We start from the raw sequence: 25,240 nt of genomic DNA, 5'->3' as shown, positions 1-25,240 counted from the left end.
CAAGAAAGGAAAAACCTTTCCCAGGAATGCCTGGTATGAAAGCATTAAGTTATTTATATAGCAGAGGCAATGAGAATAGATGCCAAAAGAATGGCACCAAAGTTAAACTCTATCCCAGAAGCGTGATACCTGCATCTTTATCTCTGGTTCAAGCCAATCATAGCTGAAGTCTCATCTCAAAGAGGATTTGGCATAAATGCTGCTTGGTCAATAATAAACCCAATCCTAAAATTGACCACTATATTGCTACTAGAACATGTCACATTTAGTACACCCTTAAAAGATGAACAAAAGCCATACCAGGAAAGACAGTAGTACACAACCACTGCTTTCCTTTTCATTATAGAAATGTTTCATTCACCACATACATTACTCATTATGCCAAGCCTCTTAATTGACTTTTTAACTTTCGAAAAGAGACGCAAGACAATTTTTTTAACAGAAGCAACTATTTTAACAAAAGCATCAAAGGAATAAAACGATGGTGGCCTGGACTGAATTTGTTGCGTCCTCTTCAATGTCTTGTAATTGCGAGCCCACTAAAGTAGCCACTTGAACAGCCGATTAGTCTACATAGGAAGCATGCTGCCTTCAGGTAATGGCATACTGGTTTGCTGTGTGACATCATACCATGAAGTTCAAGCCTTTACCAAGCACACAAGGTGTCATCACATGCCAGTCAGCTTTCCCTTGTATCATTCGATTCACCAGCCGTCGAATGTGAATATTCTTGGCTCTTTATCGTGTTGGTCCCTGGCGACAGGCGAGGGGGTCTGGAAGTTGGAGGGGAAATTCGGGACACAGTCTGCAATTGACGACATGTCACTGTGTATGCTGTCAAGTGTTGAGAGTGTTGCGTGTCCATGCCTTGCGAATGAGGACGGTGTTAATGGTGAAGGAAGATCGAATGAATGATGCCCAACTGGGGAGATGCAATCTAATTCACTTGGATGAAATGAGTGGTGTGAGTGGTGTGAGTGGTGTCTTGAAGATTGGCGAGGTGGGGACTTTGAGCGGGAGTGGCGAGAAGATGCGAAGGGGGGTGATCCGAAGGAGGATGATCCAAAGGGGGATGATGCAAAGGGGGATGATGCAAAGGGGGATGATGCACGTGGGGGTGAGCAGTGGCGTGAGTGGTGAGTGTGGTAGGATGGTGAGTGATGTGTGTAATGTGAGCGGTGGGATGGTGAGTGTGAGTGGTGGGATGAGTGGTGGTGGGGTGAATGGTGGGGTGAGTGATGGGAATGGTGAGAGTGGTGAGAGTGGTGGTGGTGGGATGGCGAGTGGTGAGATGATGAGCGATGAGAGTGGCGGGATGGTGAGCGATGAGAGTGATGTCCATGATGTGAAGAACCTCTGTGAGGGTGAGGGCCTTCAGAGTGTCTGCGACAGCCATCTTGATACCCCTGGTCAGAAAAATGCCTATGCGAGGATTTCGAAGGGCTCTCAAACACTGACGTGTATTCAAATGGACTGTATCCTCTACTCGAGTGTCTCGAACTGCTGCGGTGGCTTGAAGAGCTATGGCTTGGTGAGCACGAAGCTGAATAGTGGCTAGACATGTTTTTTTTATCTATAAATGGAAACAAAGAAGCATATTAAGTGACAATTCACCATTATCTGAAGCTTGAAATTTGCTAAAAACGAAACCAATGTGGAAAGTAAAAAGCGGCATTTCAGGCATTAACATTGGTCTGTTTTCACATTTCTGCACTGGCATTCTGGTTATATGAATCAAGATCTGTTTGGCATACCAAAATAGTTTAATACAATCGGGTATAAAAAAACATCTGTAAACTGTCGCCAGAGAAAATACTACATTGGGCTCATCAAAAAATCCTGTGCGTAAAACGTAATTAATGTCTTATTTAATTGAATAAAAAACCCAGCTTTGGTAAGACTATTGAAATATTCTATATCTAGGACAAAAAACGTAAATATTTTCAGGGTTGCCCACAAAGGCACTTCTGAAAGATACTGCAACCTCCAATGGTTCTACCTCAAAGAGAGGATTTCATTGTATGACTTCAGTCTCACAGATACAGGTGATTTTAGTCAACAAAACAAACGTATTCCACAAAACTAATAAAACATCAAAGATTCACCACCCTATAACCAAACTGGATCCTTTTTACCTGCTGGTTAGATTTACCCAAGTTCAGGGCGTGCCTTAAGACGTTCTCATGTTAATTCAACAGGGGCAGGCAATGGTGTGCTACTCTTAAGAGACGCCTGACATAGAATGTTATATTCACCCAATAAATCATTCAAGATGAAAGAATTGTTATGTACATGCATTTATAGTGCTTCATACCTCTAATGAGGCACCTAAACATTACTAGAGGGCCATCATACTACTCCATTGGAGAGTGCTTGGTTAGATGGGTTGAAACTGCAGGGAAGCCGGTCTCGAAAGCTTTTAGTGGTATTATGCTTTAGTGAATAGAATGGCACTTGTCTTAGGTCACTGTGCTTAGACATGTAATCCTTGAAAGGAGTGCGAAGAAAGGACATTCATTTTACAATGTTATCGTAGACAATATCTTGCTATGTCCAACTGTATGGGTCTCGTTTGATCCACCCAAGGCCGAGTGGATCGAGATATGTTCTGCAATGAATACAGGAAGCCTTTCATCCACGGGGTAGGGGAACATTCCAAATTCAAGGATGTGCCAGAATGGGTAGAAATACAATAGAAATGGTTTACCAAAATCTATTTGTTCATCTTGGATGGAAAGTTCTGATCATTTACAAAACCATTCGCCAATGACTGTGTTACTTTGCTATTAATGGTCTAATCATATTAGAGGTTTACCTATTAAAATGTTTTATAAAAAGTGTTTTTATCCGAAGTACACAAAAAGCAAAAAAGTTAGCTAGAAATCAGTCAAGAACAGAAAATGTTCATCACCATTAACGAGACAGTGTTAGATGGCAACCATTATTGAGACATACATGACAAATATTCTTCCTATCAATATTTGATTGCTAAGATTAGTGACAACAAAGGAAAACATTGATGGAGATCCAAAGTTGGTCAAATTCAACGTTTCCAATGTTAGGTGATTCAGAAAGTACAGATAAAAAAAAGATTCGGAAATCTACAACACAGCGTGCTTCAAAAGCTAAAGCAAGCAATAGATGTGAGTGGTGTAACCTAAATGGAATCAAGAAGGATCCTAAACTAATCCTTGTGGTGCACCACATGGAGTGTAGAAGAAAAGAGCTCTCAAGAGGCCAAGAAAGTCCCAGCCAACAGCACAAGCAAAAAGATACCCTTGAGATATTCACAACCGTTACCAAAGATACCCATGAAAGAGAAAGTGCAGCGGAAGAGTAATAATGTATTGTGTCATATAGTGCAGGTAAGTAGACGTTCATGAGGCATATTCAACAGCAAATAGTTTTTTTCTGAACTGCATCAATGATTAGACCTGGAAAATATTATTCCAAAGACTAAGGGCTGCCACTGAGACTTGTGGGTCGCCTTTGTATCTGCATTAGGTTCTTGGAGAGACCAATAGACACTCTTCTGCTGAGCACAAATAGCTTGTAGAAAAGTCTGACAAATTTTCAATGCAAGTGGAATTGAGATAGAAGTTGACCTAAGGTTATAGTTATAGTACCACAGCCATTCAAAATGTGTGAAAGATGAACAAACCTGCTAAAGTTCACATGTACTACAGGACTGGGGCCTTTCAAAGGAGAAACAGTCCAGAGTAGACGTTAAACCTCCAAAAATATCTTCTGATGCTAAGTGCTGTGTTGAATGAAAAATAAAGAAGAACACAACAGAAGAAGCTAGGGACCATGGGGAGGTTATTCAGAATACAAAAACCAAAGTCAAGAATTGCGAAGATGCATGCTGCAGATTAAAAGAACTTGTGCAGGGAAGCACACTGCAGATTACACTAAGAGCCATTGGAGAGAGGTGCACTGCAAACCATGATAGCTGTAGCCCTCTTTGAAACATTTATCTATGCTCTAAGCTATACTTTGCAGTGTGCATGCAGTTCTTTTACGACAGTTAATAATTCACTGTTCTATGTAAGGATTTTAACTTATAAACTGCAAGTAACAAAAGGATGCATTTTAGAAAAGGAGTAACCCAATGACCAGTTTACATTATATGCACTTTGTGATCTGCATGGTACATGTTCTTTGAAGAAGGCATATTAATCCACTGTGCTATTTTAGGATCAGTCAAAACCTGAACTAGACAAAACTCCGATCTTTCTCCAGGAGAACATTAATCAGAGTTATCTTGACATTTTTATTGTTGCCTGGAAATTGCTGGAGGCAAGGAAAACAGCAGCAGGTGCTTTTAAACCCAAATTAAACTTGCAAGTCAGCACCCATTGCAGTGGCACCGGTCACACTGCCCTAGAAGCTGGTCCTGCACCCCATGCATACACAGAACCAGATCAAGATGGGCATTCTCTTTAAATCGCTTCTAAAGCATGGAATGGCTTCCCTCTCAAATCGCAGCCTCCTTCTCATTTCTTGAATTCCACAAGAAGCTGAAGACTTCACTTTTCAATTAACCAACCTACCAAAAGAAGGCATTAGGCACACACTCCTAATATGTGCCAGGATACTCCTCTTGAGTGATGGTGCCACTTTACAACAAATGACAAATCTGGAAGAAGAGTAAATCTACACTTTCTATGTACATGCTGGACATGACAGTATGGTGATAGTCAATATTGCAAAGTAAAAATATATTCAGTTTCATATTTCTGACCTCAACATTTTGACCTACAAACTCCAGGTGCTCTAACCTAAAACATTTGGTTACTTTTAATAAAAGTGTGAAGTTTTTTTGTTTTTTTTAAAGTATCTAAGGCCAGTGTAAATGTTGTTATAAATGTTTGAATTTACTTAAACTACCCTTATAAGTGCTATTATTGGGGGGATTTCCATGGCATGTATTGTCTCGTCAAGGAGATATTATCAATGTCATGGTGTGTCGATGTCGGTGTAGGTCAATAACATAATTTTTACAGGGTACCACCCATTTAAAGTCGCCTCTACATTCGTTAAATTGTGTCCATCGGCCCAAATCATTTAAACATGCAACTTGCAGAATCTATGTAAGGTGATAATATAATTGATATACACCTGTTTGGAGTTCCTTCAATAGTGCTGATGTTCTTAGCTAGATTGTTAAAGCCAGATTGCTGAAAAAGAAAAAAGAAATTTCTGATTTAAAAATAAAAACATTAAAACATTTTAAGAGTAAAGATGAAACTCTTCATAAGCGTTTTGCTATTATTCAGCAGTTCAACACAGCCAGTTTCATTAGTAAACTATTCAAATCCCAATATGGTCCTCTCAGATGAAATCTCAACTTACATAGAAGCCATCTAGACAATGTATCACCAATCCAAAGTGTGAGCTTTTCTTAACACAGGACGTAATGCTGAAGTGGATCCTTGTGGAACATGTGGAACAATGTGTCTAGAACTCATCTTCACCAGTAACAAGCATCTTGATGATCAATTGTGTCACAATTACCCAAAGAGCGCCTCAAAACCCACATATGAACTCCAAAAGGGGCAGTGGAACGAACACGAGTAAATCTACAAAATGTTTTTTGCAGAATGAGGACTGAAAGCATGGAGAACAAATGGGACAATGCCTGGAAGGATAACAAGACAAGTTTCTGACAAGTATTTAGTGGCATTAGTTATTCCTTCATAATTGCAATGTCATGTGTCATAAGGCCTCTGGATCCACAAACACAATTGCAATGTATATTTATTTAGGGTACATGCTAGAGAGCAAAACTACACTGAAGCTTGAATCATCCGCTGGATATGCTTTTAGCTTTCATCTATCGTTTTTTTGTGCCAGAATTTAACCCATGGGATACAAAGATTTGTTTTTCGGTGAAAGTGAAGGGACTTGTTACATTTGGTCAACAGTTTCTCTACATTTTTAGTACGTGTTCAGAAATGAATCCTTGGCATGTACAATGTTCATTGGTCGACGTGGTAAACTGTAGCCCATTGACTAATCAGGTCTGTAGACAATGTCAGGTGATCCCCCAGGATTTTGATTTCCTTACCATTGCCATGTGGTCATCCTTGGTCTGCTCTTGCTGTTCTTCGAGGTTATGGGTTTATATCTAAAGGTCAGGTATATGGTTTTGAATGGGTGCGGCCGGAGGAAATGGATGGCCAGGAAATATTTAAACATGTTATTTGCAGAGTTTAAGACCCAAGCCCGAGTGAAATACATTTTGGGGATCGCGAGGTGAAGGATTGGGGACCCTGAGGAGGCGGTACCAGTATTCTAGAAAGTTTTCACGAGTTTTGAAGCATTTGGGGATGGCTCCACCTTGCTTCTTTGGAAAAACACAGCAGTTGCACTAGAAAGGTCACTATCGATAAACTGTAGTTTCACACCAAGTGTACATAACCTTTTCATGAAGTATTAGTAGTGGAGAACCTTCACAAGTACACAAACTTAAAACTGCATACCCCGGCTTTAGGAAGGAGGTTCTTAATGTTAGCTTTTAATGAGTTTTACCATACTCTAAAATTTAAATTCCCACCTTTCTCCTAATTGACAAATAGGGGAAGGTGAGAATGTATCTCTTGCACCCTCCACAGCTACTCCACTGATCATATGTTTAAGTCCTTCAGAGGTACCCCTCAGCCGGAACTACCATTGAACAATCACACCATGCCTCCACACACAGGGTCAAAGCTATTCTCCTTCCAGTAAACGTCGTTTGTTTTGTAAGTTGAGGGTCTTATGAAACCCGAACATTAACTCCACTCTAATATGTGGTGCCAAATACCTCAAAAATAAAGCTATAGGAATACCCACAATGCAGCGCGAGTCAGTCATAAACGTTGCACAATAATAGATGTGCTTTTACATATGAAGCCAGTACTTCAACGCTTGTTTAAAAGGTGATGTGTAGTATTGTCAAATCAGTCAATAGTTACAGGCTGCATTGAAGCTATTCAAGTGGTCTGGACATTACTCGGGCAAGCGTGAGCTCATAGTCGTAGTGACGTCATAACCACCCGACTCTCAGTAGCAACAGTTGCCAACCAAGCTTCAGGTGAAATTTGGAGTCTGGATAATTAGATGCTTCCTATTGACGTTTGCCTGTTACCTAACCTAGGCTAAATGGCGGGACACTAAAGCTCAGTATGGGCCTTACAATCTAACCAATCCATTTGACAATTTGTGACATATTTCGTAAAAGCTTCAAAGCATTCCTTATTCGTACTCACAATGTGCTGGGGATAACTGTGCCTAATCGCAGTCACTTTGATTAGATCGAGTGAATCAATACTGAATATTTGAAAGAATCACAGTTCTGCACCTTTCAAAGTCTGTGTGATGGCCTTGAAGCAAGCTCCAGGAATGTCACAGCATTTTACATCACTAAACTGAACGCTGCTTGCTGGCTGCATGAGCCACTAACTCGTCCAAACTGGTATACTAACTGTAGTGACAACAGAAAGTCTTCACTACAATTAGTATTCCAGTTATAGCAATCAGTTGTTCAAAATACATAAACAGGTGCCCTCACATCCATCTACAACACTACTTCGGAAGAGATAAGGGCATTCCAACAATTCACTTCCAATTAGCATCAGTCAAGGCTTACGGATCCAAATACAAGGCAGTGCCCACGAAGAGCCACAGAAATTCCCACACCCTTAAATAAAGCTCAACCACTCCCTTGTCAGCCATCGACCAATTAAGCAGCTCATGTTATTCTCAAACAGAATCAAATCCAAAATATTCAAAGTTCGCTTACTTACCTTCCTCTCTTCAGTCAAGCATGCCTGGCCCTGAAGATGTTACAGGTTGCTAGGCCAATAATCCATGGAGACTCATCCTCCCACCTATATAGCCCCCAGCTACTGTGACCTCATAAGAGCAGTGACGCTGCATCACTCTGATAGGCTGCCAATTGTTTCACAAGCAACTGATTTGCCCAAGACCTGAAAGATACCCAGTAAGATATGAACCGGTTTAGCGTGCTATACTGGGGTTTGCCATGCAGTCCCCGTTTCACACCTGGCGGAGCTCTCCATGGGCATTAGAAGGGTATAAGATGGAAGGGGTCGGATCAGTGAAATAGAGGGCACTTCAGCACTGTCTCCCAGGTGTCAATCCATCGATAGGTCGAGAACACGAATCCATCCTAAAGAACAGAGGGGCATATTTACAAAAGCAGTGCACCACTGGAGCAGAGCGCCACTTTTCATGGCATTCTGGAGCTGCAATGCCCCGCTCCATATTGACAAATCGGCGTTAAGCCACTTTTTGTGTCTTAACGCCGCGTTGTAAATATTGTCCGCTTTCACACAGTGATCTGAGTGAAAGGGGTGGGCAATGTGTGTTGCTGTGGGCATTCTACTGCAACACCCATTGATTTTTGATGCTGCCCCAGATTTACAAGGATGTGTAAATCTTGAGGCAGCGCCAAAAAGAAACGCCACAGAAAAGCGGGCATTAGATGGGTGCAAGGAGGATAAACACTTATTTCTCCTCGTTTTTGCTCTTTCTGCAGCACGCATAGGAGCAAATTAAGTTTAATAATTGTTTATGTGCAGGAAGGGACACCTTCCTGCACATAATCATCCCTCGCAACGCAGGCACCTTTAGAGTATGGCGCAACAGTCTGTGTGGGCGCTAGGCAGCTTTTTTTAATGCCAGCGCTAGGGGAAACATAGGGGTGCGCCATATTCTTGTAATGCAACATTTCTTGCAGCACAGCGCTCCAACGCTTCTGTGAACATGCCCCAGAGATCCTCTTGCAGTGGTACGTGAGTTTTGAGACGCATTACTATGGGTGGCCGCTCTTTCACGACTGGCAGCTCTGCTCTTCTGCTGTAGAGTACAGTTTCTTATACTAGGCCATGCTGCCAATTTCGAATTGCTTTACAGTCAACTTAAGTGCTTTTCCTGTTCTTAGTGAGCACTTCAGTGCCGTGGGTGCAGGCACCATACACACCTTCACTGATCCAGAGGATTGCTCGTCTTCCACCAGCATCCATCCAACTCCGGGTGCTTAAATGCTTCTATGGTTTTTAGCACTTCTACATATACAAGTCACAATGTATAATATGAATGCTTCTTTTCACCACTAGTAGAATTCTGGAATCTTTTTAAAAAACAAAGGTGTGGCAAAATATTGGCACACAGCCCACCTCGTCGGCGGTTCCATGGAATCGCCCGGTAAAGCCAGAGGAGGTTTCTAGCTAGTAGGTGTGGCCACCTTTTAAGGAGTTGGATGCCAGCCCTGCAAATAGAGTAGACACGCCTAACCTCTCCTTTTTGTGGATATATGATTTGAGCAAGAGGACCTGTTTCCCCATTGGGCTGTTTGTCTTCACACTGCGATTCCTTCTCCAGACGATGCCACCAGCTTGCTGTTTCCTGGTAATACCATATTTGACCAGTAAAGTTATTCCCTTATCAGCCATGCCCATTGTCTCCTATAGTAAAATAGCAAATGTTCTTAAAATGGTCACTCACCTACGTTCCTTCAGTTCAGTCCTCCGTGTGCGGTCCTGGAGATGTTACAGGTTGCTAGGCCACTAGTTCATGCAGCCCCCTGCCCTGAAATATATAGCTACCCTCGGTGGTGAGCTCACAAGTGCAGGGGTGCGGCATCACCCTCATATGCTGACCGTCGCTCACAATCACTCAGGGGCTGAAATATTGGGAGGTGGCCGGGTAGTTATAAGGCACGTTTGATGCAATCTTATATCAGCAAAGGGAATCATAGAGTGGCGAAATTTTGCTATTTTCACCGTGGACTAGAATAAGCAGCATTTTTAGGCGAGTGGAAGGTATGAAAAAGGCAAACATTCCAGTCTTCTTTCAGCAATGTGTATCATGTTAGAAGAGTAAAGTGGTGGAAAGATGCAGAATTAAATGGGAGAGGAGCCGGGCTTTCAAATGAAGGAGGTTATAGCGACTGACATACACCAGGGAACTGTCGATTCGAAAATACAACTTAAGTGTTTCTGTATACACTTCATCGGTCACTGTAGCCAGGCTCGTGTTGTGTGCCTATGAACAGTTGAAGCAAGGGGTGGGATTGCAAGATGGCTACATTTGTGTGACACTGTGGAATTGGTTCCATGCTCCAAACTGAACAGACGCCCACTCCTGTAACATCTAATTATACAGATGACTCACGACTTTACGTTGGATAAACAATGGTGGATAACAAGGGAGTAGCCAGAAAAAATAAAATATCGCCTACTTTGACCCATATATAACAAAAAATATAGTAGGAAAGTTAGTGGTCCCTACCCTTATCATGAAGTACCATGGGAATCGTGTAAGAAGTTGGCCTGGTATATGCTGTCCACTAATTAAAGTGGGCACCTTGTACCAGTCCAAACAACCCTTATTGTTGATTAGGTGTAAGACAACCTTTATTGCAAGCTATCCTAGTGGTAGCTACGGAGCGCAGCCTTCAGGCTAAGTCTTGAAGGAATGTAAAGCAGCTTGTTTTACCAGATCAAATGAAAGGAGAACCACACAAGAGATATATAAAATATATGTATTTATTACTAAACACTCTCTACTAACCTTTTTAAGAGATTAGAGCACAAAGCACACAATATTAAATAACTAGAACGACCGTAAATAGCACAATACACAGTGGGCTCCAGGGGAAGACCAAACCATATACTAAGAAAGTGGTACAGCAACCACGACTTAACTAGACACAGTGCCTAGAGCACGAGGAATCACTGGGACCCCAAGGACCCACCGAAAGTAATGACGGGTGCAGTGTGTGAACACAGGCGCGTGCTCTGTAAAACTCTATGGGAAAGTCGCGGTTGGAATTTTAAAGATTAAGGACACTTCGGAGAGGACCAGCACCCTTGAAAGTACCGAGCTACCCGTGATACCTATCCCAGAGAAGCCGGGTGCATAGGGGTCAAGTGATCCTTTTCAATGGCGTGATGCAAAAAAGTGCTGCTGCCGGGAAGATGAAGGGTCCGGTGGGATCCAAGCCTGGATACAAGATGAGAAGAACCTGAAAGCAGAGGGGACAGAGTCTGGGTCACTTCAGAGTGACCAGGGGCACGATAGACGAATGCCCACCGATGTCGGGTGCTTCAGGTGAGATGATACAATGCTTTACTCTGCAACCATGGGGACCAGGAGACGATGACCAATGTCCAGAGGTGAGCTCTCCCACGAAGGATGTCGAGTGCTGGGGGGGTCAGTGTCCGGATGGAACACCAACAAGCCTTGGCAACTGCAACCCACGCGGGCAGAGTAAATAAGCTTTGGTGAAGACCAGCAAGGTCCTGGGGACTCTCCAAGCTATGGAGAGTCAGGGCATGTCTGGAGTAACCAGGAAAGCCCACAGAAAGTTACAGTTACCTTCACAGGGACCCACCGGCCAATGGACCAGTTATCGCGAAGGGACCTCAGCCCACTGAACACTTGTGGAGTGTAGGCCAGAAATCTTCGGTGGAAATACTACTTGGGGTTAGGACTACAAGTAGCCCAAAGCACAGTCTCAGGGATTGCTGAAAAGCATAGGCTCCTGCAAAAGTACACGGTGCACAGGGGTTTGGGTTGCACCGTCCCCACGAGGGATACTGGTCTCAGAATTGCTGAGAGAGCAGATCAACCTCAGAGACCTCGGGAACCCACCTCCTGTGTTGCAGAAATCTTCGGAGTCCTCAGGAGCTTGGGAAATGCAAACCAGTCAGATGCGTTTAGGTACCCGCTGCTGCAGGGGAGTAACTCTTTTACTCCAAGGGAGATTCTTCAGTCGTCCAGCGTTGTGCAGATCGTCTAAGTACTTGGTTTCTTTAGCAGAGTTTAGTCCAGGTAAAATCTAAAGTCCTGTAGTCAGGGTTCCTACTTTATACCCAAGGAAGGGGTGGGACAAACTCTAGGGACCCACCTATGGAAGGGTCAGGACAGAGGGGTGGCTACACCCATGTCCTTTGTCCAGTTTCACGCCAGAGCAGGAGCCAATGGCTCCTGCCACCGGTTTGAAATGGACTATGCACAGGGACACCATATGTGCCCCCGGTGCAGACATTCAAACACTCTGAGTGCACCCACCCAGCCCCAATACACGAAATCCCGTCTGGGAGGTAGTCACACCTCCCTGTGACAGGAAACCTATTGTCAAGCCTTCCCTTGCTTGAGCTTGGCTCAGCAGCAGGAGGCCAGATTCGTGTCTGTGGCTGGCAGCATCCATTTTGTGATGCCTGGGTCGAGAAAGCTGGTACCAGGGTGCCAGTGTCAATAGGAAGCCCCTAAACTTGAGAGGTATAACCAACCTCCTGGTAGCACCAGGCTTGGGGTTTCTACTCTCTGAGTAAAGGAGTCCATCATCCCAGTAGATCCTATGGGACCCACTGGCACTCCCAGCAGCCTTAGCAGCAGCTTACTGTCTGAGGGGTTCAAGAGAGGGGCAGCTCAGCCTCTCCTGGTTCATATCTGCCCTGGAAGGGCCCCCTGTCCCCAAGAACTGAACCTGATCAGGTTCAAGCTCCTTTGGAACAGTTCCTTCTTCAGGATTAAGATCAGCTCCCTCAAGAGACTGATCTGCATTCTGAGGCAGGGGGGACAACACTGCCTTACCCCTACTGCTCCATTATTCCAGGATCCAGGGCCTGTTCAGTGGAAGACATTTTTGCCTGTAACCTAGTCATAGCAAACACATCTGCAGGGATGCCCAACATTTCATTTTTTTAAAAAAATCTTTTTTATTGAATACAGGTTCATCTTTCCAAAACATGATTGCACAACATGACATTGTTGTTCCATGTACACTTCCCCATGTGAGAAGTTGGCCTGGTATATGCTGTCCACTAATTATAGTGGGCACCTTGTATCAGTCCAAACAGCCCCTTATGGTGATAGGTTAAAGACAACCTTAATTGAAAGCTATCCTAGTGGTAGCTATGGAGAGCAGCCTTCAGGCTAAATCTTGAAGGAATGTAAAGCAGCTTGTTTTACCAGTCTATAATCTCTTGAATGACCAAATGAAAGGACAACCACACCAGGTATATGTTTAAAATATATGTATTTTAGATAAAACACACCCCTCTAGTCCCTTTATGAGACTGGAGTTCGAAGTACTTAATTTACAAGTTAGCAATCTACAGTAATCAACAGTAATAGCACAAATACACGCTTGGGCCCTAGGGGCGTACCAAACCGTATACCAATAAAGTGGTATAAGAACCATGACGGAACTAGACACAAGGCCTAGAGCCTGTAGAATCACTGGGAGCCCAAGGAACCACCCAAGGTAGTGACACAAGGGACCCTCAGGGGCCGTGTGCAGTGTGTAAACACAACCTTGGGTTCCCGTTTTTCTTCTATGGGCAATGTCACGGTTGGAAAATTAAAGATTAGGGACACTTAGAATCAAGTCAGGACCAAACCCTTTTGGACTTAGGAAGTTCTAGGGCTAGCACCCACTAGAGCACCGGAGTACTTGTGTTACTTCACCCAGGGAAGCCGGTGCATAGGTGTCTTTTGGTGTCAGGTCGCGTCGTCGATTTCAATGAAAGCTGGCGAAGAAGTGCTACTGCTGTGAAGAGGAGAAGTGTCCGAAGAGATCCATGCCTGGATCTAGGATGGAAGGAACCTGAAAGCAGAGGGGACGGAGTCTGGGTCACTTGCCAGTGACCAAGGGCACGATGGACCAATGCCCACAGATGTTGGGTGCTTCAGGTGAGTTGAAGGGTGTCTTGACTCTTCAGTCACGAGGTCCAGGAGGTGTCGACGAAGTCCATGAGCCGGATTCGAGCTGTCCCACAAAGTTTGTCGAGTGCTGCAGTGTCGGCGACCAGGATGGACCCAACAAGCCTTTGCAACGGCAAGTCTTGTGGAAAGAGAAGAAAGACGTTGGTGCAGGCCAGCAAGGTCTGAGGGACTCACCCTGCAAGGGTAAGTCAGGGCACATCTGGAGCAACCAGGAAAGCCCAAGCAGAAGAGGAGTTGCCTTAGTGGGGACCCACTAGCCGACGGGCTAGCGATCGCAAAGGAGCCTTGAGCGGTCGCACTGGAACCTGGCCCACGGGTCACTCGAGGAGTGGAGGCCAGAGATCTTTGGTGTAGTTAGTGCTAAAGGCTGGGGCTACTCGGAGCCCAAAGCAGAACTTCAAGGATAAACAGGAAGTCGATGTACCAGCAATAGTATGTGGTGCCCACGATAGCCACGGGCCTCAGCTTTGCTGTGGACTCAGGGTAGCCTCGGGGAAGTCAGGAAATCTACCTCTGGTGATGCAGAGACTTCGGCGTCAAATGGGAGCTTTGGAATTGCAGACAGGACAGTTGCTTCTTTCGTGCCTGCCAAGCAGGGGAGTCACTCCTTGACTCCAAGGAAGATTTCTTCAGTCTTCTAGTCAGGATAGAACGTCGAAGGTCCAGGATATATATTCCAGAGTTTCATCCAGGGTAATCTAAAGTCGCAAGGACTGGGTTCTCATACTTATACTAAGTATGGGGGTTGGACATACTCTAGGGACCCACCTATGGGAGGGTTTGGATAGAGGGGTGGTTACACCCATTACTTTGTCCAGTTTTGCACCAGAGCAGGGGCAGGTAGCCCCTACAACCGGTTTGAACTGGACTATGCACAGGGACACCAAGTGTGCCCCCAGTGCAGGACTTCAAAGCACCAGAGAGTGCTCCCGCCCAGCCCCAATACACATCTGCCTGTCTGGGGTGGTGGTTACACCTCCATGGGACAGGAAACCTATTGTCCAGGCCTCCCCTGCCGGAGTTTCGGTCCGCAGCAGGAGGCCAGACCCGTGTCTGTGGCAAAGGCATCCATTTTGTGATGCCAGGGTTTGAGAAAGTTCTACCGGGTTAGACCAGTGTGAACATGTCTCTTCCTTAGAAGGGTGGAATTCTACCCCCCACCGCCAGAACTGGTGGGGGGGTAGTATTCCAAAGCATTTGACACCAACACAACATGTTTCCATGCAGCCATCCCAAAGTTAGCATTTACCGCGAGGTTATAATGCACTTAAGAGTATATGGTCAGGCTGCACCACAAACCGCATCAGAGGAGGTACTCCAAACGCTGCAGTGGGGATATGCTCATGCAGGGTCACCCTCTCACATAAATTCCAAGCACTCTGCCTTCAGGATTGTTAAGACCTGCCATAGGAGTGACTTATAGGTTTTATATGTGTGTGCAATGATAGTGATATAGGTAGCCTATACCACTGTAAGGGGTGCAAGCACACCCTTACACAGGCTGCAGTAGCAGACCTGTGGTGCCATTTTGGAGTGCTTCCCAGGGGTGGCATAATACATGCTTCAGTCCCTGGTAGGCCTCTGAGGTGCCTATGCCCTAGGTACAAAGTATACCATATACTAGGGGCGTATAAGGCACTCCAGAATCCAATTAGAAATGTACCTAAGGTAGATGGAAACCATTTTACAGAGAAAGCAGATAGACTGGGGCCCTGAATAGCAGGCTCCCATTCCAACTAAGTCATAAACCAGCACAACACCAGGCAAAAAGTGGGGGCAACCATATAGTCAGATTCCACCTTCCTACACCCCATACCGCTGATAGATCAAACGTAGTTTCTTCAATACTGCAATTATTAACACAGGATGCCCAACATTTCTGCAGGTGTCCTGAGTTCCACCTCAGCCCAAGCTGAAGTTTCTAAATCATTGCCCAACAAGAATTCAACAGGGAGGTCTGCGCTTACCACAACCTTCCTAGGGCCAGTTACTCCTCTCCAGGTGAAATTAACCACTGCCAAGGAATGGTCTGTCCTGACATTGCTTGCATTGGTCACTTGGTACATCTCACCAAGGATGATTTGCTAAGGGGCCACAAGATCTTTTGTCACCATTGTGACACTTGCACCTGTGTCCTTGAATGCCAAGGCCTCCTTTCCATTGATCAAAGGCTGCTGTCTGTATTTGCCCAGATTACTGGGACTGACAAATTAGGAGGCCATATCCATGCCTCCATCACAGACCAACACAGCCTGAGTTGGAACCCTGACTAGGCCAGAGTCCATCTCAGATCCCAGGGTTAACCCTACTACCCCCTTATTCTGTGTACCACCACTTTGAGCTGAACTAGGGAGAACAGTTGCCTTAGGGGCAGTGGTGGCTGGTGTTGAGTCCTTGGACTTTGATCATTTGTCCAATGGGTCTTCTGTTTACAGATGTGACACCATGGTTTCTTCTTGCCTTTATTCTTGTTAGATTGTGACTCCCCACCAGATGAAGATTTTTGGGGCCCTTGAGAAGGCTTCTGGTCTTTACCCTTCTCCCCACCCTTATGTGAGGTTTTAGAATCTTGCTTCTTAGAGTCACCACCTTGGTTCTGAACGTTCTGCCTCACCCTGGTTCTGACCCATTTGTCGTTCTTCTGGCCCAATTCTTGGGGAGAGGTCAGATCAGTGTCCACCAGGTACTGATGCAACAACGGATTTTGACAATTATTATGGATCTGCTACCTCATAATTAAATTGTACAATCCTTTAAAATTACAAACTTTACTGCCAAGTAACCAGCCTTGCAGAGCCTTAGTAGCACAATCTACAAAGTCAACCCAGTCCTGAGTCTGTGCCTTTTGGGTGTCTCTGAACTTAATCCTGTATTGTTCAGCCAAACCCATTAATGAGAGCACTCTTCTGGACTTTGTAATTATTAGCATCCTCTTCTCTTACAGTGAGGAGCTTGTCTCTACTTTTGTCTGCAAAGGAGAGCCACACGATAGCTGCCCACTGCTCTTGAGTGGCCCTCTGTACTTTACAGGCCCTCTCTAGTGCAGTTATCCATTTGTGGATGTCATCCCCACTCTGATAGGGAGGGACTATCTTGTTCATGTTCCTATGATCATGAGTATATTCTCTAGCTCTAAGCACACTGTTGCTGCCAGCATGGGGCTCTAGCCCCAACCTTCTGGAAGCTCTCTGGAGCTCTAGGGATTCCCTGTCTAAGGCCAATTGTTCCCTCTAGATTCTGAGTTTGGTCCTCTCATACTCAAGTAACTGACACTTCTTCTCATAAGACGAGTCCCTTTTATGAGAAGCAAAGGTGAAGGAGATCCTTATCTTCTTGGTAAACTGCCTACTCTCCCTGGTGGAGTAAAGAGAGGGCCACTGGGGCCTTCTCCCCCACCTCAAGGAAGAGTTGGAGTTTCCAGGTTAGAACCATCTTGATCCTCCTGGTCAGCATTTGAGTCCATCACATTGAAGTGTTCATTTCCTGGTTTGTCCTCATCTGCTGTCCCACCCAACTTGCCAGCCTCATCAGGGTCTTTCTGAGGTCATCTAAGAGCAACGCCTCTATGAGGTGTTGGGTGATTGCATTTCTCCCTGTCCTCAGTTTTCTAGATGCATACAAATTTCTCAATTCTTGAAATGAGATATGGTCATACTTAGTTGGCAGGGAGGCACTGGCTTCTGCCCTAGAAGACATACTAGTGTTATGTGGTGTAGGCACATACCTAACCTAATGGGAACTAAACTCTCTTGAGTTGGAGAAAGGGTGTTCTAGACCCTTGGCTAGCCAACTCCAAGTTCAGTAGAACTTACTTATTCTTGTCTTGATTTATATGTACCCAATACCTTTGGTGGTTTTCAGTTAATCACTCAATGAGATTTATCTGGTAAAACAATAGCAAGCTTGAATCCCAACCGCTGCACACCAATGTGAGAAGTTGGCCTGGTATATGCTTTCCACTAATTAATGTGGGCACCTTGTACCAGTCAAAACAACCCTTATTGATGATTAGGTAAAAGACAACCTTTATTGAAAGCCATACTAGTGGTAGCTATGGAGAGCAGCCTTCAGGCTAAGTCTCAAAAGGAATGTAAAGCAGCTTGTTTTACCAGATCAGAACCTCCTGAATGACCAAATGAAAGGAGAACCACACAAGAGATATATAAAATATATGTATTTATTACTAAACACTCTCTACTAATCTCTTTATGAGATTAGAGCACAAAGAACACAATCTTAAATCACTAGAACGACAGTAAATAGCACAATACACAGTGGGCTCCAGGGGGAGACCAAACCATATACTAAGAAAGTGCATAGTAAAGGCTTTTGGACTGAGCTATAGAGGTATAATACATCTTCTGGGCTTTTCTAAGAGTCAGCTTTGCCGAGGGGCAATACCACTGCCACCAGCAGCCTTCTAATTTTTTTAAATGTTGCTTCTGCGTTTTAAGCTCGGGTAAAAACCACGGCTTAGAAGGAGAATCCCTGGACCGTTTAAGGAGGGACATAGGAGAGAGGAGATCCACCGCCCGCCAGATCCAGCTGGAGAAACGTGCACGTCATTAGAGGGGGCTGGCCTTGACTCATCCAGAACACGGCTGAAAATCAACGGGTCAATTTTGGAGGGGGCCGGGCCTCGACCGGCCCAGCCTGGAAGGATGTTGCCATCCGGGGCCAAGGGAAAATAGGATAAAAAATGGTCAGACCATGGCACCGGAAGAGGATCCTCAACCATAATGGGGAAGTTGGAGCAAATAGGATCAAGAATATGGCCACCTGAATGAGTCGGTACCCTGACCCATTGAGTAAGCTGGACAAGGCTTAATGAGTCCAAGAATTCCCAGGTATCCCCTACATCTACCTGGTCCAAATTAATATTAAGATCCCCAGGAAGAGATAGTGCATAAAACGTAAAGCGCTGGGAATAATAACATCCTCCAAATTTTTCAGAAAAGGCCCTACCGGGCCAGTGGGCCTATAGACCAATGTTCCACCCAGTGAAGGCGTGTGGGGAAATGATGATACTGAAATCCAAGATTTCACCCTCGCCTAGCTGCGAGGACTCGCCGCGGCGGAAGGCCCACTTATCCCTGTATATAACCGCAACACCACCGCCCCTACAGACTTGGCGGTCTGCACAGGAAATCTTATCGCCATTTCAATAATGGGATTGGAAGTTTCATTGAGCCAGGTCTCAGTAATGAATAAAAGATTGACCGGTTTATCAGAGAGGAGGTCAAAAATGTCCTGACGGTGTCTCCCTAGTGATCAAGTATTAATCATTGCTTCTTTAAACAGGGGCCCCTTCTTACTATCACTGGAAGAGGTGCTAGAGCACTGGGAGACGTCCGTACCTGGCCCCAGGCAAAAATTGCATCTATTGTAAACAGGAGTGTAATCTAAAACCTCCCACCTGCTAGAGTGGAAGCAAGGGTGTGGGCGAAGCATGAGAAGTTCATTGCGGCTGTAGGCCAAAGGGACATTTTGGCAATATGGGAGACGGGCAGCGCGGCTGGCACTGGCCGCATCCGGGACGCTGATGGGCATCGATGGGCTTGCCTTAGTCGTGCCTTCGGCGAGCCGGCAGCACGTCCTCGCAGCATGCATTCTTATAGGGAAGCCGCTCTGACAACTAGAGTGCGCACTGAGCAAAAATGGCATTTCTAGCTGTCGAGTGGAAGAAAGCAGGAAGTGGCTGCCAGCCCAGACTCCCCTGTCTCAGGTAAGTGAAGTAGCGTATTACCCAAAGCCCCTAAGTAATGAACTCAACATTAAATTTATACAGTGCAAGCTCGCAATAATAAAATCATCAGGAGATACAATAAAAATAATTAAAAGCAATAGCAGCGATTAATGTGCAAATTAGCGGGAGATAACACGAGCAACCCCTCAAGGCACTGGAGCCGCACGGCGCGCATTCTTATGGGGAAGCCGCTCTAACAGCTGGAGTGCACACAGAGCAAAAATGGCGTCTCTAGCTGTCGAGTGGAAGAGAGCAGGAAGTGGCTGCCGACCCGAACTCCCCTGTCTCAGGTAAGTGAAGTAGCGTATTACCCAAAGCCCCTAAGTAATGAACTCAACATCAAATAAGTTACAGGGAGATAAAGACAAATCACACAGTGAGCAAAAAGGGGGTAGGTACACTTCTTTTAAACCTGAAAAAAAGTAGGTTTTTCTAAGGATCTTTGTGCAAAATATGTATTTCCCTCTCATTTTTCTAATTCCCAGATTTGTCCTGTTAAGAATGCTTCTTGTCGGAAGTGTGGTAAACGAGGACATTTTGCAAAAGTGTGTGGTTTCCGAGGTAATGTCAATATGGTTTATACTGAGGAGGACAAGGATGATCCTGTGATTGAGATTGTGAGTTCTTTAACTGATGTTGCTCTCGTTGTTCAGGATGAATCAGAACATTGTATTGATCCTTTAGTAGAAGTTTTGGTTGATGGAAAGCCTATACAATTTTTGGTGGATTCTGGAGCACGCATGACTATGTTTACCGAAGAATTGTTTGAGAGTGTGTGGAGGGATAAATCTCTCAATCCACCAGACTGAAGTCCTGTTTCTTATGAAGGGAGGAGAATTAAGTTGAAGGGATTTTTCTATACGAGTCTTGTTTTCAAAGACGGCGATATTCATGGGAAGGTTTATGTGGCAAAGAAAGGTCTTAATATAATTGGTTGGTATCATCAGGGTTTATTTGGCATGACACTTAGACCAGGCACTATTGAACAGGTTTCGGTGGTGGATGACACCTCTCAAGGTGAGAGTTTGGTTGCATGGTCCACCAAATTCCAGAGCGTTTTTGCGGATAGTGTCAAAGGTTTTAAACATTTTAGCAAAGTTAAGGAGCAAACTACCCCGGTTAAACACAAGCTACATAATGTACCGTTTAGTATCAGAGGTGATTTGTCGGGTGAGCTTAAAAGGATGTGTGAGTCGGGAGTCATTGAACCAATTGAGTACTCTCTTTGGTTGTCTCCTTTGGTGGTGGCTCGTAAGAAGAATGGGAGTCTTAAAGTGTGCATTGACTTGCGCAGTCTGAACAAGGAGATCTGGGTGGACTCCTATCCTCTCCCTCATATTGATGATATTCTATCTAAGTTTGAGGGGGCTAGATTATTTTCTAAAATTGATCTTGCCTCCACTTACCATCAAGTGGAATTGGATCCAGAGTGTAAACATTTGACTGTTTTTGTGACTTCTGTTGGGACTTATCAGTTCAGAAGGATGCCGTTTGGCTTAGCTTCGGCAGCCACGGTTTTTCAATGTGTGATGGAAAAAATCTTAGAGGGTGTCACCAACACTGTGGTTTTTCAGGATGATATTCCAGTTGCAGGAAGGTTCAGGGAATCACATGATTAAATTCTTGCAGTTGTATTGGAGAGATTACAGGAGAAAGGGATTGTGGCCAACAAGCTCAAATGTGTTTTCAGTGTGGAAACACTTGAATACTTGGGTCATCGGATTTCTGGTGATGGTATTGCACCTAGGGAAGGTCTTATTGAGGCCATTGTGAATGCTCCATATCCTTCATCCAAACAACAGGTCTCTTCATTTTTGGGAGCATGTGAGTTTTAGACCAAGTTTATCTCTAATTTTGCAGCAAAAACTGTACATATGCGAGGTTTACTGAAGAGAACGTCCACATTTATCTGGGATAAATCCTGTCAGGATGAGTTTACCCACATCAAGCAAGAACTGGGATCTTGCAAAATACTTACGCCTTGTGATCCTCACTACCAGTGTACTATGTCTGGGGATGCCAGTTTGGATGGATTGGGAGGGATGATCTCTCAGTTCAAGCAGGGGAAGGAACACACTATTGGGTTTGCCTCCCGAGCATTACGTCCAAGTGAAAAAAATTACTCGGTAATTGAGCGAGAGTTGCTGGCATGTTGTTGGGCTGTCAAAAGATTCAAGTGTTTTCTTTGGGGTAAAACATTAAGGGCCCGATTCACAGAACTAACTTAAGACAAAATCCTAAACTTACTACCATTTTGGTATTCACAGAAGGCACTTACTCATTTTGGTATTCACAGAAGGCACTTACTCATTTCGGTATTCACAGAAGTTAGGAGTCCTAACTTTAGGACTCCTAAATGCCTTCTGTGAATACCGAAAGTCTTAAAATTAGGATTTTTCTCAGTTTAGTAGTAGTATAGTTAGGACTCCTGACTTTAGGACTCCTAAATGCCTTCTGTGAATACCGAAAGTCTTAAAATTAGGATTTTTCTCAATTTAGTAGTCCTAAGTCTAAATTTAGGACTACTAAATTGAGAAAAATCCTAATTTTAAGACTTTCGGTATTCACAGAAGGCATTTAGGAGTCCTAAAGTTAGGAGTCCTAACTATACTACTACTAAACTGAAAAAAATCCTAATTTTAAGGCTTTCGGTATTCACAGAAGGCATTTAGGAGTCCTAAAGTTAGGAGTCCTAAATTTAGGACTAGTAAATTGAGAAAAATCCTAATTTTAAGACTTTCGGTATTCACAGAAGGCATTTAGGAGTCCTAAAGTTAGGAGTCCTAACTATACTACTACTAATCTTAGAAAAATCCTAATTTTAAGACTTTCGGTATTCACAGAAGGCATTTAGGAGTCCTAAAGTTAGGACTCCTAACTTCTGTGAATACCGAAATGAGTAAGTGCCTTCTGTGAATACCAAATTGAGTAAGTGCCTTCTGTGAATACCAAAATGGTAGTAAGTTTAGGATTTTGTCTTAAATTAGTTCTGTGAATCGGGCCCATAGATTATTGACTGATCACAAACCGCTCATCCCCTTTCTCAATGGTAACATTGTCAAGGATCACACTCTGAGAATTGCAAGATTAAGTTCTAAATTGTTGCAATGTGATTTTGAGGTTGCTCATATTCCTGGCAGGAAAAACACAAGGGCTGGTTTTCTCTCAAGTTCTCCTTTACCTTTGGGAGACAGGAACCTTGTGATGAAGATGCTGATGAAGAATGTCTGATCGCTGCTGTGGATGTATTCAGTCAGGGTTGTTTTATTGAACGTGAGTGGTTCTGTACTATGGAGTCGGATTCTGTACTCAAGAGAGTTAAGGGTTTCATGGTGTCGGGCTGGCCCAAAGAAAAGCATTTGGATGGTGAGCTTCACCCTTTTGCTAAGATTGCTGATGAGCTTACTTTTGAGGGGGGTGAAATGGTCATGCGGGTGATAAATGTATTCCTCCTGAGTTGTTGAGGTCTCGCATCATCGACTATGGTCATGCGGGTCATCTTGGACAAACAAGCACCAAAAGAAGGATCTGATGTGTGTACTGGTGGCCTTCTATGGATCGCCAAGTAAATGATGTTGTAGAGGGATGTTTGATGTGTTGCACCAGTGAAAAGTCATCAAGGTCGCTGCTCCTCCTTTACAAGAGGTGGATATACCTAATGCTCCTTGGTTAAAATTAGCCATAGATTTTGTGGGTCCTTTTAATGTCTTACCTAATAAATATAAATTTGCTTTGGTTGTTGCGGATTACTTCAGTAAGTGGTGGGAGGTTCAATTCATGTCTGATGCCAATACACAGGAAGTTATCAAATTCCTTCAGTGTCTTTTTGCCAGAGAGGGTTTTCCTAAAGAGATTGTTTCTGACAACGAGGTGCAATTTACTTCCAAGGAGATGTCTGTGTTTTTAAGTCAATCTGGGATCTCACATCGCTGTATCGGTATCGCTGTATTAGGATTTATATCAAAGAAGCAGTCCAAAGTATGTTGTGGGTTCATCGCACTACTCCCAGTCCTATCACGGGTTCTAGCCCTTTTGTACTGTTCCACGGAAGGGAGGTTTCTTTTTATATATGCCCGGCTTGGATGAAAAAATGAGGTTCACGGTCATTGTGTGGGAATCCTCAAACTGAAGTGAGGAGGCATGTTCATTCTGTTGTTCCTGATGAGGGTGGATTTGAGTCTAGTGTTCATGTGGGAGATTGGGTGAGAATTTAATCTCCTATCAATGTGGCAAAAGGATTGTCTAAACATGGCCTTCCTGTTAAAGTGGATGCCACTTTATGCTTTGCTGTGAGGGTCAATGGGAGGATTTGGTGGAATTTGTCAAGAATTTATAAAGTTCCTTGGAGGGTTGTGTTACAATTGGGTCTTGAGTCTGGCAGTGATCCTGCTCATGTTATGTTCCACATAGGTACCCTAATATAGGCCCAGGTAACATCATACCCCTTCACCTAAATTACCTCCCCTACACTACACAGTTACGAGCCTCTAAGGATTGAATCTTTACCTAGTTCTAGTCATGGGTGCAGAAGGAGGGTTTCCCTGAACAATAGCGCTCTATGACTTCATATTTAGGCTGACACAGTATGAATGAATATTCATAAGGGTTCTTGGTAACCAGGCAGGGGCTACATTCACCTGCATATTATCTACGTACAAGGTTCATCCCATACGTCATCCTCAAATCCAAGAATGGCTAATACAAGAAACTAGGGGCAAAGGAACCCTAGATACTTTCTGTATAAATACAGCACCTCTTGCTAGTGTTAGCTAGAGGGAACCGAGACTTCCAGGCCGACACACTGACCAGAGACGCTGAGGCTCCTGCATGTAGACACTCCAGCTGACAGTGGTCTGACAGATCCTTCGCGGGGTGTCCAACTCGAGACCAGGACGGGGTCCCACACTCTCTTGCTTCAGGTAATGGGGTTAGACTAAACTTAGAGGGATTCCTGTCTTCACACCTTCTCACATGCTAGGTACACTTAGGTACATCTAGATAGGCATCGTAGGAGTACGCGTGCTTTCTTTTATCATGCATTTTATATTCATGTATGTATGTATTCATGACTATTGCAAAATGGTAGAACTGTACTATCCTTTTATATTCATCATACTGCTAATCATACAAATCTGCTACTGTCTAACAGTTGTCGCAACACATCTATTTTACAGTAGAAGAACAATTGTGCAAAAATTCTTATTGTAACACGCCGACTGTTTCTTCTGTGTAACTCTCTGAGACCAAATAGGTGAGCACAAGTGACTGAGCTAAAAGTAGTACATTGTTTCCACGATCCTGAGGGATCAGGGTTGTCATGTTCTGAGGTTGCCAGAAACTATTCACTCCCTGATAAAAGGAGATTATAGTGGCACTGTGAGCTAGCTAATGCAAACAAGCTAACATTCTCGGTGGGGGTGCTTGGAACCAGTCTGCCACCAAACCCACAGTTTATGTTATCTGAATGCGCAGATTCTGTATAGGATATATATAAGAACTACACGACCTGGCGACTTATTTAACAATAGAATCTGAGTAGTTCAGTCATGCTATTCTCAGAGCCCCCTACTCACAAAACACCAGACACATCAGGGCACAAACTCCGCTACAGCTGAGTAGGCGAAATATCCTATTTATTGGCTGCTGGTTAATCAAGCTTGAAGGAAATTTTGTTCTTAAAAATGTTGCGAAACATCTTAGCATAGTTTTCTTGAAAAGTTAGCTTGTGTTCAGTACACAATGACTACACTG

General features: G+C 44.2%; 1 long non-coding RNA gene across 1 annotated transcript; it reads right to left on the bottom strand.

Annotated features, from left to right (window-relative positions):
• Positions 1–430: 430 nt before the first annotated feature.
• On the bottom strand, positions 431–9,572 carry LOC146829305 (uncharacterized). Its single transcript, XR_014962230.1, has 3 exons — positions 9,514–9,572; positions 5,122–5,180; positions 431–1,573 (listed from the first exon to the last, which is right to left on the bottom strand). It is a non-coding gene; the product is annotated as an uncharacterized LOC146829305 (long non-coding RNA).
• Between the last annotated feature and the right edge of the window lie 15,668 nt (positions 9,573–25,240).

The sequence above is a fragment of the Triturus cristatus genome, chromosome 5_2 (assembly GCF_964204655.1).
Source record: "Triturus cristatus chromosome 5_2, aTriCri1.1, whole genome shotgun sequence".
Taxonomy (NCBI): domain Eukaryota; kingdom Metazoa; phylum Chordata; class Amphibia; order Caudata; family Salamandridae; genus Triturus; species Triturus cristatus.
Note: the sequence above shows the minus strand (reverse complement) of the source record. Positions and strands in the feature narration are given on the sequence as shown.